The sequence below is a fragment of the Schistocerca nitens genome, chromosome 3 (genome assembly GCF_023898315.1).
Source record: "Schistocerca nitens isolate TAMUIC-IGC-003100 chromosome 3, iqSchNite1.1, whole genome shotgun sequence".
Classification (NCBI taxonomy): Eukaryota; Metazoa; Arthropoda; class Insecta; order Orthoptera; family Acrididae; genus Schistocerca; species Schistocerca nitens.
The window spans coordinates 958130980-958147024 of record NC_064616.1 but is presented as its reverse complement, the minus strand read 5'-3'; positions in this window follow the sequence as shown (position 1 = coordinate 958147024).

The window sequence follows — 16045 nt, the reverse complement described above, 5'->3', positions numbered from 1 at the left end:
TACCATTGACTTCTGTCCACCAACAAGCTCGTTTGCAGTGGCGTCGGGCACATTCGGTCTTCAATCTCATTGATAGGAGTAGAATTCCCTTCTGTGATTAGTCCCGCTTCGAACTGAGTCCCGATGACCAGCAAAGATGTCTCTGGAGACACTCTGGAGAGCGGTAGGGTACCAACCTTTATGTCACCCGTCATACGGCCCGACAACCAGGGGTGATGGTCTGTGGTGCCATTTCATTTCATAGCAGGACCACTTTGGGCCGGCCGGGGTGGCCGCGCGGTTAAAGGCGCTACAGTCTGGAACCGCACGACCGCTACGGTCGCAGGTTCGAATCCTGCCTCGGGCATGGATGTGTGTGATGTCCTTAGGTTAGTTAGGTTTAAGTAGTTCTAAGTTCTAGGGGACTTATGACCACAGCAGTTGAGTCCCATAGTGCTCAGAGCCATTTGAACCATTTTGAACCACTTTGGTTGTCATCCGCGCTACCTTCACAACACAGCGGGACCTCGACGATATTCTGCACCCCATTATGTTACACTCCGTGACAAGTCTTCCTGGGCTTATTTTCAGCACCCGCACACGGTTAGGGCTTTCTACTTCTTATCTTCGTGTTTTTCAAGCAGTACCTTGGTAAGCAAGGTCTGGGGATGTCTCCACAACTGAGAACGTTTGGAGTACTACGTACAGAGCCCTCTAACCAGATAGGTATTTTAGACGATCTAGCGCGCCTGTTGGGCATAATGTGGCACGATATCCCTCGGGAGGTGATCTAACAACTGTACGAATTAAAGCCAAGCTCACTAACAGCTTCAATAAGGGCCAGAGATGGACTAGCACTTTATTGACTAGCTCTTTCTCTTCAATAAATCACCCAACATTTCTGAAGCTGTGTTCATTGGTTTTTCTGTACATGTGCATCGCATCTATCGATTTCTGCCCCATTCGGATAATTCCACTGTGGTGCGTCGATTTCTTTGTCTTAGAGCATATTTAGTGCACCGACATTTCAGCGGCATAGCAGTATATCGAGATCCCTACTTCTTTGAATCTTGTTTCAAGATTTATTGGTCACTCGCCCCTTAGCTACACCCGGTAAATCGTTCCAGGCACTTCTCTAACCTTTTTTCAGCACTACATGCGAAGCTGATCCACTCGGTACTACCAAGTGAAAAAGCCGTTAACATTCACATTTGTAAAGGGGGCTCTCCTCACATTCTCCTCGAACCATCCGTAATGGAAATTCTGATTCGCCTATTTTGTGTCTATCTTTGTACTGTTTTATAATGTGTTTATGTCTTGCTGTTTTATTACAATTTGGATGTTAATATGTTTTACATGCTCCGCTGTTGTACACTCCTGGAAATGGAAAAAAGAACACATTGACACCGGTGTGTCAGACCCACCATACTTGCTCCGGACACTGCGAGAGGGCTGTACAAGCAATGATCACACGCACGGCACAGCGGACACACCAGGAACCGCGGTGTTGGCCGTCGAATGGCGCTAGCTGCGCAGCATTTGTGCACCGCCGCCGTCAGTGTCAGCCAGTTTGCCGTGGCATACGGAGCTCCATCGCAATCTTTAACACTGGTAGCATGCCGCGACAGCGTGGACGTGAACCGTATGTGCAGTTGACGGACTTTGAGCGAGGGCGTATAGTGGGCATGCGGGAGGTCGGGTGGACGTACCGCCGAATTGCTCAACACGTGGGGCGGGAGGTCTCCACAGTACATCGATGTTGTCGCCAATGGTCGGCGGAAGGTGCACGTGCCCGTCGACCTGGGACCGGACCGCAGCGACGCACGGATGCACGCCAAGACCGTAGGATCCTACGCAGTGCCGTAGGGGACCGCACCGCCACTTCCCAGCAAATTAGGGACACTGTTGCTCCTGGGGTATCGGCGAGGACCATTCGCAACCGTCTCCATGAAGCTGGGCTACGGTCCCGCACACCGTTAGGCCGTCTTCCGCTCACGCCCCAACATCGTGCAGCCCGCCTCCAGTCTTGTCGCGACAGGCGTGAATGGAGGGACGAATGGAGACGTGTCGTCTTCAGCGATGAGAGTCGCTTCTGCCTTGGTGCCAATGATGGTCGTATGCGTGTTTGGCGCCGTGCAGGTGAGCGCCACAATCAGGACTGCATACGACCGAGGCACACAGGGCCAACACCCGGCATCATGGTGTGGGGAGCGATCTCCTACACTGGCCGTACACCACTGGTGATCGTCGAGGGGACACTGAATAGTGCACGGTACATCCAAACCGTCATCGAACCCATCGTTCTACCATTCCTAGACCGGCAAGGGAACTTGCTGTTCCAACAGGACAATGCACGTCCGCATGTATCCCGTGCCACCCAACGTGCTCTAGAAGGTGTAAGTCAACTACCCTGGCCAGCAAGATCTCCGGATCTGTCCCCCATTGAGCATGTTTGGGACTGGATGAAGCGTCGTCTCACGCGGTCTGCACGTCCAGCACGAACGCTGGTCCAACTGAGGCGTCAAGTGGAAATGGCATGGCAAGCCGTTCCACAGGACTACATCCAGCATCTCTATGATCGTCTCCATGGGAGAATAGCAGCCTGCATTGCTGCGAAAGGTGGATATACACTGTACTAGTGCCGACATTGTGCATGCTCTGTTGCCTGTGTCTATGTGCCTGTGGTTCTGTCAGTGTGATCATGTGATGTATCTGACCCCAGGAATGTGTCAATAAAGTTTCCCCTTCCTGGGACAATGAATTCACGGTGTCCTTATTTCAATTTCCAGGAGTGTATATATACGACGTTACCGCAATGCCACATTGCTGCTCCTGTCCTGCGCACTATCCTGTCGGGGTCACTATGATGCTAACAAAATATTCTTATATATGTGCCACTATGCCGGAAGCTGCCGATCTCGTCATTATCTACGACGAGCTGAACGCCACGGTTCACCTCGTAAGTGTATTCAACTGGTGATTCTACAGTGGGATCAGAAATACAGAGGGAATCTGGACACACAGTTACTATTCTAGGTTGACTAATCTACGTTTCCAACCATGAATCTGAGGAGCTTTCATCCAGTTTTCGGTAATTTTTTATTTACCTAATTGTTTGGCACTACAGTCCACAGCTGTCTGCGGCTTCCACGTTTTTATGTGAAGTCGGATACATGTACTAAACAAGCTCAGGTCCTAACAAGGCCCATGACCATTTTATGGGATCCAAGGGTTGAAAATGGCCCCAGATGTCTTCGGTAGTGATAGCTTCTGACATCTAGTGGTCAAGATCACAACTAAATCAGCAACCGCTCTTCTGTCGGTCTATTTTATTTTCGGGTATGTTACCTCGTTGAAGGAAGGAGAGCTGCTTCTTATTTGCAAGGTACGTTACCTCTAATGCAGACGTTATGTGTATGATTCAAATTGTTCAAATGGCTCTGAGCACTATGGGACTCAACTGCTGTGATCATTAGTCCCCTAGAACTTAGAACTACTTAAACCTAACTAACCTAAGGATATCACACACATCCATGCCCGAGGCAGGATTCGAACCTGCGACCGTAGCAGTCGCACGGTTCCGGACTGCGCGCCTAGAACCGCGAGACCACCGCGGCCGGCGTTATGTGTATGAAGCAGTTTTACTAGTAAATACGTATCTATGACCAGAGAAGTGTACTTTATTAAGATAGTGGTATCAATTTCCCAACATGCAGTGTCTCTCAAAACAATAAACGCCCTAGTGTTTTGAACCGGTACCTCCCAGTAAAGTCCATCCATGGCGCTTTAACCATGGCTCAGATGGGCCTTATTAAGCACTGTCATACTTGTATCAAAATTTGACTGATATTGGAAGCTTTACATTGATATGCGTGACGCTAATACATATTTAATTGTTAACATTTTCCTGCAAATCCCATGCGACAAGTGTTTGTAGTCGCTAAATTAAATCTAAATTATTTTTATGCATTTTTACAGTGATGTTAGTTAGTCGTTGCAAGAAATGTCAAAATAAAACATTTTAATTTTATATTCCCTGCTTGAAAACTCTCTGAGGTGTTTCCATTACAGGTAAAGAAATGTTTAGTTTTTAATAATTTTAATTGAAGTACTCTAAAGATTTATATTCATGAATTTACAACTATCATTCAGAAGTTTAGTTAGTTAGCTAGCTAGTTAGTAACGTGTTCCATTGATCACTAGCAGGGGAAACCGTTATGATGTGGAACGTGTCAAATGCACAATAAATGCGCACAGGAAACAAGTTCTTTTCTTGTTTTCTTTTTTTGCTTAAATTGTAGTGTTGTACCTAAATATTTCTGTTATCTATCCCATTCCCTTAAATGGCACAAAAAGCATATATTATATCTCTAGATTTATTTACTCATATTCCATAATTCATCTCTGGTGTAGAAGGAGTTGTCAAGGAGGTATGATTTGAATTTCTTTATGACACTATTACTGCTGTCTGTCAGGTATTTTGTTTCATATGGTAATTTATCAAAAAGTTTTATAGCAGCATATTTTACCCCTTTCTGTGCCAAAGATAGGTTAAGTAAAGGATAGTGTAGGTCTTTCTTTTTTCTGGTATTGTAATCATGAATGTTGCTGTTGATTTTATACTGGTCCATGTTGTTGATAAAAAATTTCATTACTGGGTAAATGTACTGTGAGGCTGCTGTAATAATTCCTAACCTTTTAAACAGATGCCTACAGAATGTGCGACTATGAATCCCACATATTATTCTAACATCTTTGTTTTGAGCAGTGAATATATTTTGCCTAAGTGTTGAGTTGCCCCAGTATATTATTCCATATGACATCAGAGAGTTCAATTATGCAAAGTATGCTAGCTTACTAATTTCTACATCTTCAAAATTGGAAATTATTCTGATTGCAAAAGTTGCTGACCCTAGTCGCTTTAGGAGATCCAAAATATGAATTTTCCAATTCAGTTTCTAATCCACATGTACACCGAAAAACTTGGTATGTTCTACCCTGGCTACTGACTTCTTTTGATGTGTTATGTTTATTGAAGGAATTATACTTTTTGCAGCAGAAAATTGGATGTACTGAGTTTTTTTTCAAAGTTCAGAGCAAGCCCATTCGCAGAAAACCAATTAATAACATTTCCAAAGGCCTTATTTATATCATTTTCTATCGGACTTTCTTTTACTGGATTAATAATTATGCTAGTATCACCAACAAACACTGTCAGTTCAGCATCTTGTTTCACATAAGAAGGGAGGTGATTCACACATATCAAGAACAGGAGGGGACCCATGATCGAACCTTATGGAACACATAATGTAATTTCTCTCCAGTTAGATGAAGTGGCAACCTCCTTTGAATCACTTGAAGCATATAAAAAGACTTTTTGCTTCCTCCTCTGTAGATATGATTTAACCACTCATATGCTGTTCCATTTATACCATAGAATTGTATTTTCTCTAACATAATGTCATGGTTCACACAATCAAATGATTTGGATAAGTCACAGAATATTCCTACTGGTGACATTTTACTATTTAATGACTCTATTATGTGGACAGTGTAATTGTATATTGCTGTCTCAGTGGAACAGCATTTCTGAAATCCGAACTGTGATTTACTAAGTATCCCATTACTGTTGAGATGGCTAACTACTCTTGAGTACATTACTTTCTCAAAAACTTTTGAAAATGCCCTAAACAAGGATACTGGCCGGAATTATTGACATCTGTGTTTTCCCCCTTTTTGTAGAGAGGCCTCACAATGGGATATTTTAACCTGTCTGGAAAAATACCCTGAGTCAGTGATGCATTACATATGTGACTCAAAACATCAGCTGTAATTGCTCCACATTGTTTTAATAACTTGTTAGAGATGTCATCTACTCCAACAGAAAATGTATTTTTCAAAGATATAATAATTTTCCCTATTTCACAAGAGGTTGTTAAATGAAACTTAATTTGTTTAAAATTTTTCAAAACTGACTCTTCCATGTACTACCTGGCTTTTTCTTTTGAAATATTCTCGCCAATTTTTTCTCCTACACTTAAGAAGTGATTGTTAAATACATTGGCTATCTGTCGACTGTTGGTTAAGATGGTCTCATACTCTTTACCAGTAATACTACCTACCCTAGTGGTTACTTTTCCTCTCTACCTTCTAACAGCATTCCATATTGATTTTATTTTATTGCTGGAGTTGTTAATTTCTTCTCTAGCATACACATTTCTTCATTTCCTTACAGCTTTTCTCAGTATGTTACAATAATTTTTATAGTGTGAAACTACTTCTGCATCTTTACTTGTTCTTGCTGTCTTATACAATTTTCTTTTTCTTTCTGCAGACATTTTAATACGTATAGTAGTCCAAGGTTTCTTTCTAAAGTTTGTGGTGTTACATTTAGTAATTTTCTTTGGAAACCCATGTTCAAACAGGGATATAAATATATCAAGATATACGCTGCATTTCATACTAAAATGTAAACTTTCACGCCCGGAAATATCATGTCCATTATAATTATCCGGGCTGTTATGCCGTGGTCGGTTGATGAATTCTGTGGTGATTCCCAACGTTTCGTCTCCGACTGCGGGAGACATCTTCAAGAGGGTCCGTAGCTTGATGGAAGGTCCAACACACACACTGGCTCGTTACTGACTGCCGCTAAATTCCGTGTCCGCGCGCCCCCGCGCCGCGGCGTGACGTCACGTGTTTTGAAAACGTCAGTGCAATTGGCCGCTGTCCGTCGCCGTCGATCGCCGTTGCCATCACCCAGTAGTGGACGGGTGGTACACATCTTCTTTAACACCGGCATCCATATACCGTTTAATTTGACGCCCTCCTCCTTTCGGTTGAAATTATTTGGGTGTTTAGCGATTTCGATTGCCTCCCTGTAGAGCCTTTCGTAGTATCCGCTCGTGGCCGCTAGTACTTGCGTCTCCTCGAAACGAATATTGTGGTTCCCTGGCTGGAAAGCATGCTCCGCAACAGCTGATCGTTCCGTTTCTCCTCTTCTACAATTTCCCTTGTGCTCTTCCAAACGTTTAGAAACAATTCTTTTGGTGGTACCCACATAAACATCACCACAGCTGCATGGGATCCTATACACTCCAGATTTTTCCAATGGTTTGCGAGCGTCCTTGGCAGGCCTAAGGTATTCCTGTAACTTCCTGGTGCGCTTGTAAATTACGGTAATATTCCGCTTCGTCAAGATCCTCCCTATTCTTTCCGTTACATTTTTAACAAACGGCAGGAAAACCTTAGATTTTGCAGTAGCCTGTACGTCAGTATGATTTCTGCGTGGCTGCCTCAACGCACGTTTTATTTCGGCGGACGAATATCCGTTCTTCGTTAGTGCATTGTGGAGATGTTCCATCTCAGCGTCGAGCAACTCAGGTTCACAAATATTTCTAGCTCTGTCCGCTAACGTCTTGATAACACCCCGCTTCTGTTGTGGGTGGTGGTTCGAATCCCGGTGCAAATAACGGTCCGTGTGCGTGGGTTTGCGGTACACTGAGTGGCCTAAACTACCATTTTCGTTTCTAAACACAAGTACATCGAGGAAATGTAGTTTTCCGTCTACCTCCTCCTCCATTGTAAACTGAATTCTTGAGTTTATACTGTTCAGATGTTCGTGGAACCGGCTTAGTTCCTCTCTACCATGTCTCCACAACACAAACGTGTCATCCACGTATCGGAACCATACATTTGGTTTCTTGCTGGCAGTACCTAAGGCCTGTTCTTCGAATTTCTCCATAAAGAAGTTGGCAATTACGGGACTTAGGGGGCTTCCCATAGCCACGCCATCCGTTTGCTCATAAAACTGTTCATTCCACTTGAAGTATGTGGTCGTCAAACAGCACTTAAACAGCTCTAAAATATCGGCAGGAAAAATTCGATCCAGCTGTTCCAATACATCATTAAGTGGAACCATGGTAAACAGCGATACCACAACGAAGCTGACCAATATGTCCTCCGGCTGGATCACTATGCCATTCAATCTGCTGATGAAATGTGTCGAATTCTTTATATACGAGTCCGAGCGGCCCACATGTGGTTTTAACAGCGTAGTCAAAAACTTGGCTAACGAGTAGGTGGGCGAACCAATGGCACTTAGTATCGGTCTTAACGGAACATTTTCTTTATGAATTTTGGGCAATCCATAAAGCCTCGGTGGTAGCGCAACCGAACTGCAGAGACCTTTCTGCACACTCTCTTCAATGGAGGACTTTTTTATTAACCGCTACACGGTTCTGAGAACGTTGTTAGTGGGGTCCTTATTCAGCTTCCTATATGCTTGCGGATCCAGTAGATCCGTAATTTTTCTCTGATAGTCGGCCACATCCATAACCACCGTTGCGCTTCCTTTGTCAGCTGGGAGAACCAAAATACTATCGTCGTCATTCCGGAGTTTTAAAGCTCTTCTCTCACCCGCAGTTATATTACTTTTCGGCGGTTTTGCACTGGCTAATATTCTCACTGTTTCTATACGGATTTCTTCAGCTGTTACAGAATCTACACTGCGAATTCCTGCTTCTACATTGGCTATAATTTCTTCCGTGGGCACAAAACGCGGACTAACAGCAAAATTTCCTCCCTACGGGGAGGAGATGTCAAGAGAAGTGCGACGCCTGGAAGGACTCCAGAAGAAGAGAGTGCAGCTTTTGTGTTCCCTCACATTCCTGTCTCGTTGCAGAGCCGTCGGCGTTATACCGAAGTTTCTGAAGATAAAGCGACTGTTCTATTCGGGAAAGGCACAACGCATTTTCAAACGGACTGAGGAGGCCTTACTAAGAAAGCGCATTCAGCAGACCCGACGGGACTTGGCAAGCACAAACTGTAAGTTAATGTCTCTCCATATTACGATCAGTAATATACTGTGCAGCGGTGACTGGGATAAAATTGATAGACTACTGCATGATACCACGGGGAAGCGTATGTTGACGACGTCTAGTAGACAGAAGAAGAAGTTTGATAATTTGCTACCTAATCAGACTGTTCGGCATTTAGACGTTTCCCGGACCGTTATCAATTTGTCCAAACGTTCGTTATCTGACGATGAGACATCTGTGCTTGCCAAGGGAGGAAATTTTGCTGTTAGTCCGCGTTTTGTGCCTACGGAAGAAATTATAGCCAATGTAGAAGCAGGAATTCGCAGTGTAGATTCTGTAACAGCTGAAGAAATCCGTATAGAAACAGTGAGAATATTAGCCAGTGCAAAACCGCCGAAAAGTAATATAACTGCGGGTGAGAGAAGAGCTTTAAAACTCCGGAATGACGACGATAGTATTTTGGTTCTCCCAGCTGACAAAGGAAGCGCAACGGTGGTTATGGATGTGGCCGACTATCAGAGAAAAATTACGGATCTACTGGATCCGCAAGCATATAGGAAGCTGAATAAGGACCCCACTAACAACGTTCTCAGAACTGTGTCGCGGTTAATAAAAAAGTCCTCCATTGAAGAGAGTGTGCAGAAAGGTCTCTGCAGTTCGGTTGCGCTACCACCGAGGCTTTATGGATTGCCCAAAATTCATAAAGAAAATGTTCCGTTAAGACCGATACTAAGTGCCATTGGTTCGCCCACCTACTCGTTAGCCAAGTTTTTGACTATGCTGTTAAAACCACATGTGGGCCGCTCGGACTCGTATATAAAGAATTCGACACATTTCATCAGCAGATTGAATGGCATAGTGGTCCAGCCGGAGGACATATTGGTCAGCTTCGATGTGGTATCGCTGTTTACCATGGTTCCACTTAATGATGTATTGGAACAGCTGGATCGAATTTTTCCTGCCGATATTTTAGAGCTGTTTAAGTGCTGTTTGACGACCACATACTTCAAGTGGAATGAACAGTTTTATGAGCAAACGGATGGCGTGGCTATGGGAAGCCCCCTAAGTCCCGTAATTGCCAACTTCTTTATGGAGAAATTCGAAGAACAGGCCTTAGGTACTGCCAGCAAGAAACCAAATGTATGGTTCCGATACGTGGATGACACGTTTGTGTTGTGGAGACATGGTAGGGAGGAACTAAGCCGGTTCCACGAACATCTGAACAGTATAAACTCAAGAATTCAGTTTACAATGGAGGAGGAGGTAGACGGAAAACTACATTTCCTCGATGTACTTGTGTTTAGAAACGAAAATGGTAGTTTAGGCCACTCAGTGTACCGCAAACCCACGCACATGGACCGTTATTTGCACCGGGATTCGAACCACCACCCACAACAGAAGCGGGGTGTTATCAAGACGTTAGCGGACAGAGCTAGAAATATTTGTGAACCTGAGTTGCTCGACGCTGAGATGGAACATCTCCACAATGCACTAACGAAGAACGGATATTCGTCCGCCGAAATAAAACGTGCGTTGAGGCAGCCACGCAGAAATCATACTGACGTACAGGCTACTGCAAAATCTAAGGTTTTCCTGCCGTTTGTTAAAAATGTAACGGAAAGAATAGGGAGGATCTTGACGAAGCGGAATATTACCGTAATTTACAAGCGCACCAGGAAGATACAGGAATACCTTAGGCCTGCCAAGGACGCTCGCAAACCATTGGAAAAATCTGGAGTGTATAGGATCCCATGCAGCTGTGGTGATGTTTATGTGGGTACCACCAAAAGAATTGTTTCTAAACGTTTGGAAGAGCACAAGGGAAATTGTAGAAGAGGAGAAACGGAACGATCAGCTGTTGCGGAGCATGCTTTCCAGCCAGGGAACCACAATATTCGTTTCTAGGAGACGCAAGTACTAGCGGCCACGAGCGGATACTACGAAAGGCTCTACAGGGAGGCAATCGAAATCGCTAAACACCCAAATAATTTCAACCGAAAGGAGGAGGGCGTCAAATTAAACGGTATATGGATGCCGGTGTTAAAGAAGATGTGTACCACCCGTCCACTACTGGGTGATGGCAACGGCGATCGACGGCGACGGACAGCGGCCAATTGCACTGACGTTTTCAAAACACGTGACGTCACGCCGCGGCGCGGGGGCGCGCGGACACGGAATTTAGCGGCAGTCAGTAACGAGCCAGTGTGTGTGTTGGACCTTCCATCAAGCTACGGACCCCCTTGAAGATGTCTCCCGCAGTCGGAGACGAAACGTTGGGAGTCACCACAGAATTCATCAACCGACCACGGCATAACAGCCCGGATAATTATAATGGACATGATATGCTGCATTTATCTTTAGCACTTGGCTCATTATATACATCTTCCCAGTTTACATTTCCTAAACTTTCTCTGAAGTGATCTATAGATACCGAGTTGAGCACCCTCACACTTTTACTTAATGGTTTCTGAAGTGTACACCCTGTTAGGTTTTGTGGGTTAATCAGTTGTGCATCATGGTCAGATAATCCATTTACCACAGGGAAAGCATGTGTTTGTTCTACATCCTCTTGCTGTACAAATACGTTATCTATTAGAGCACTACCGTCCTGCTCTATACGTGTAGGGAAATTGTTTACTGATTCTAAGTTGTATGTTGTTAACAACACTTCTAGTTCACGTTTCCTATCAGAATTGCTCAGAAAGTTAACATTGAAATCAGTACAGATTAATAACTCCTTCTTTTTGTGTGACAGCCAGCATAATAGGGAGTCAAACTCTTTTGTGAATAACTCCCAATCTCCTAGTGGATACCTGTACAATGTTGCTAATATCAACACAACATTATGTAGCTGAAGTTCACATGCTCAAACCTCAAAGTGCTGATCAACACAAAATTTGCTTACTTCAACAGTTCTGTATTTATACCCTTGTTTTATGCAAATGGTAACCCCTGCTTTATCCATAATGTGTGACTTAAGTAAAAATTCTTATTTGTGGATGGAGCAACAGAAACAACCAGCAACGTGGGGCACGGATGATTTAAATAGAGCGGTGGCAGGTGTTCTGAAGAGATGTCTGTTAGAAGCGCATCAAAAACATACAGGATACCCATACGGACGTTACGCAGCCACGTAATTTATCGATCTTTCTTGGATGATGTTCAGGAAAGAGAGCTCCGATGATGTGAATTTGTATTCTGTGAAAAGCATAGTTCGCAGAACCTATTTAATGAGAAGAAGGGATTGGGTGAAAACAAGTGGCTCAAGCTCTTCCTACAAATGCATGCAGACTTTGCAAGAAGGAAGACACAACACACGACTCCAGGAAGAACTCTAAACTAAACAGGATGATCGTAAATGATCATTTCTGAAAATGGAAAGCGGTCTTGTCCGTATAGGTCTGACAAAATCTACATCATCTACAGTATCTTTGAAAAGGGACGTTACTCTGATTATATAAGTCTCCCAAAGTTTTGGCGATGAAAGTAAGAAGCGCTTGCACCTCATGTCTCCAAAACGTGAGGGAAATGTAACCGCTGAATCATGTGGCAATGCAGTAGGACAGGCTACTCCTCTAATGGTGCTTCTGAAAGGAAATCGACGCAACGCACACTGGGAAGACCATTTTCCACCTGGAACAGCGGTAGAAGTAACAAATGACCTCTGAATGAACGCTGCTACATTCATCGAATGGGTACATCATTTTGCAAAACACAAGACCGCAAAATATGTTGTTTTGATATTTGATAGAGCATCGTCGCATTTGGACCCTGAAACTTGTGACATTTCTGAAGACCACAATATCAGACTTTTCTGCTTTCCCAGCAACACCATCCAGGAGCTGTAACCCCGTGGATAAATCAGTATTTAAATCGTTTGTGTCTTACTGGAATGACGAAGTTCAACTGTAGCTCTCTACACACAGAGAATGAAGAGAGAGCAATTAATACATGTGTCCTTGCAAACATCTTCAAATGGCTCTGAGCACTATGGGACTTAACATCTAAGGTCATCAGTCCCCTAGAACTTAGAACTACTTAAACCTAACTAACCTAAGGACATCAGACACATCCATGCCCGAGGCAGGATTCGAACCTGCGACCGTTGCAGTCGCGCGGTTCCGGACTGAGCGCCTAGAACCGCTAGACCACCGCGGCCGGCCAGTTCAAGTGACTTCAGGGTTGAAGACACTGGCATAGCTGAAGATCTGAAGTGTTCCTTCCATAGAATTGTGCAAACTTCAGAGCTGAAGAAAAACCGAAACCGGCGGAAGGAGGCATTAAATAGAGAGGTGCAAGTCGTATGGAAGGCACTGTTCACTATAAGACAAAAGCAACGTGGTGCCAACAAAAGCAATGGGTGTACAGCAGATCCACATCGCAAAAAGAAATCCTGTGCTAGTGAAGAACAATCGCAAGAAAAAAATCAACAATAAATACTCCGCTGAAGTAATCAGCAGCTGTGCAACTAAGGAACTGTTCCAGGATGTTTCCTAATTTTCTCACGTGTGCTGTGAAGATAGAACAGCTCACACGAGACTGCAAAAAGTGTGGGAGGCATGTGAATGAAGATTGTGTACGGATAACACCCAAAAAGAAAATGCGGAACATCCTGTGTCCCTCGTGTGAGAAATGAATTAAATGAAACAAACTGGTTTCGTGAGTGATTATTCATGTTTTTGTTTAAAATGTAATGTTTAACGTTATTAATCCTGTGATAAAGAAACTTACTGGTGTTAAAACAATTTTGGAAGCTGACTAATAACCTGTAGAGTTAAAAGCTGTAAGACATCAGTCTGCACCAATAGTTAATTAAGAAGCGCTTGTCTAAAAACAGAATCACACAGATCTATGTGTTATATCATTCTACTTATTATTAACATGAAAGTACATTACATCTCATCCACTATGTTGAATTAGTTTTATTTCCGTTTACATGACCCAAAATTTTTATATGAAACGGATGTTACTGTGGACCACATTTGGACAAGGGTTCCTTACCCAGCCCAAACCCAAGAGTTAAACATTTACTTTGATATGACGATATTAATTACATCATTTTTCTATTTACATTTATTTTTAGCTGAATATATCTCGAGGATGCTATGTATACATTCTCGGAATCCTACCTCTTACATGTACCAAATAAGAAATTGCTAATCGTCAATTGAGCCTTCTTTGACACATGTACCTTACAAGAGGTTTACACATGAAGCGCTAAAACTGAATAGTTGATAAATTTTATCTTTTGTTCATCCCTGCAATGAGGAGCATATTCTCAATTAAGTGATGTACCTGCCTCCGGAATGGTTCTATCGGGATTTTCCGCAAGCTGTTTCACATGCTTAGCCGTCTCCTCTGAGCGAAGTATTTTGTTGTTTGAAACTACCACTCGTCTCTCGTTATTCTGCAGACATGACCTATGCACACTTTCACTACCTGACACACACCCGGAGGGAGCAGTAGGATAATCTTATGTCACACATTCAAATTTGCATTTGCCGACTTATCATTGCTTATTTAACGTCAGGTTTTCCACACTTTCATTCTACACCACAGTGCATCCTAGAACCCTCCGACACTGTCGAAGCTACACTGTTACGAGCATGTGCTTCACCTGCCTAATCTGCCTTAAACAAGAGAATTCCCTCTTCCTTGATCGACCAGCACGTTGGGGACAGTGTCCAGCCTTACTGAGGTCCTGCTGGTCCCTTGTCTGGATCGGTTGATAGACACGTTGTACGTTTTGAGTATTGCCCATGACACGTTATGAATTATGACACGTTACTCATGTACCCAATACATCAGGAATCATCCAGCACATCCTGTGAAGTTAGTGTATTAAGCGAATCATACATTCTAACACAGTATCATTTGTGCTACCTTGTTCATCCCTGCAATGAGGAGCATATTCTACAGCCGTTCACTTTGGGTTTACCATTCAGTCACATGTTGATGGACCCTATGATCCCCCCAAAACACGTTTCAATGCAAAAGTCGCGAAAATTTTCTTTGAATTTGGTATTATCTGCCTAACAAGTGGATGAACAAGGAGGCAATATCTTAGTCACGACAGACGGAGACCGGTTTCGACATATTTTGAAGAGCTTAGTTTCTTCTGCAACAGTGGGGCAAGACCGCAGTCGTCCATTCTGCTGAATATCGGTAGGCGACTGCCGCCAGATGTTACTTTGTTAATTAGAGTCCACCAATGTCTAATAATTACTCTACTGCTGAGGTACCCACGCTATCCCTCATTTCTTCTCTTGCTGAATGAGGGTAGTCCGTGGCTAAATCCTTCCCGCAGTACCGCTACACTATCGCACCTGTTCCACCAACGTCACTGAGACGTCGCGTCTCCCTTTTTCATGGTACAGTTAGCTTCTCTCTACAGTACTCTCTACCTTTCCGAATGGCCATATCCAGTAAGCAGTGATTGCCTTATCAGCGTTCACCTGTCTGAAGTACCTGCCCAACACAGTTGAATGACTCCCTTGTCTTCCTTAATGGTTGTACACCTCATCAGTGTTCGCATTGATAGCTTTGTGGTTTTTCCGTTTCCACTATCACCTGGAAATATTCATTCCTCTGTGTTGGTACGATCCAACACCTTAGGAAGCTACGGTCTATCCCACTCACTTCATGCTCTTTCTGGAGCCTTGCCAATCCAGTGCAGATACCACAACAGATGAAGTGTGCAGCACGAACTTTGCTTGTGAAGCTACGGTTTCGATGAATAATCCCCAAACCCACGCATACCGAGAGAATCCCCCTCCAGTTACCTGCACGAATCTCCAAATGACGCATTCCGCAAGCTTCGGCTGAGTCTTAAAAGACTGTAGGGTGTGGAACTGCACTACCTAGTACAACACCCCGTCTGGAGCCTTGGTCGTTCCTCAACAATTCCAAGCCCTGTCATCAAATTATGGACAACCATGGTCGACCACTTCTAGTAAGGTGACGTTCTTTCGAGTCTTTCGACCCTGGGACTTCGTAGCGATATCGTTGCTGCAATGAGTAGGTGGGATTTGGCCTATCCGCACGCAAGCTCCTGACCGTGTTCTAAGCTAGATATCGACTCGATTGGCCTTATAGATAACACTATGGAATTTGTCAGTTTGTAAGAATTAAGCAACTAATCAATGATAGACAAAATGTCATTCTGTCCTTCCCCCTTTGTGCTTTTTCCTTCAGAGTCACCTTCGGTATCTTCAGCCACAAATGCTGAGTCTGATTCCCGGTGAGAA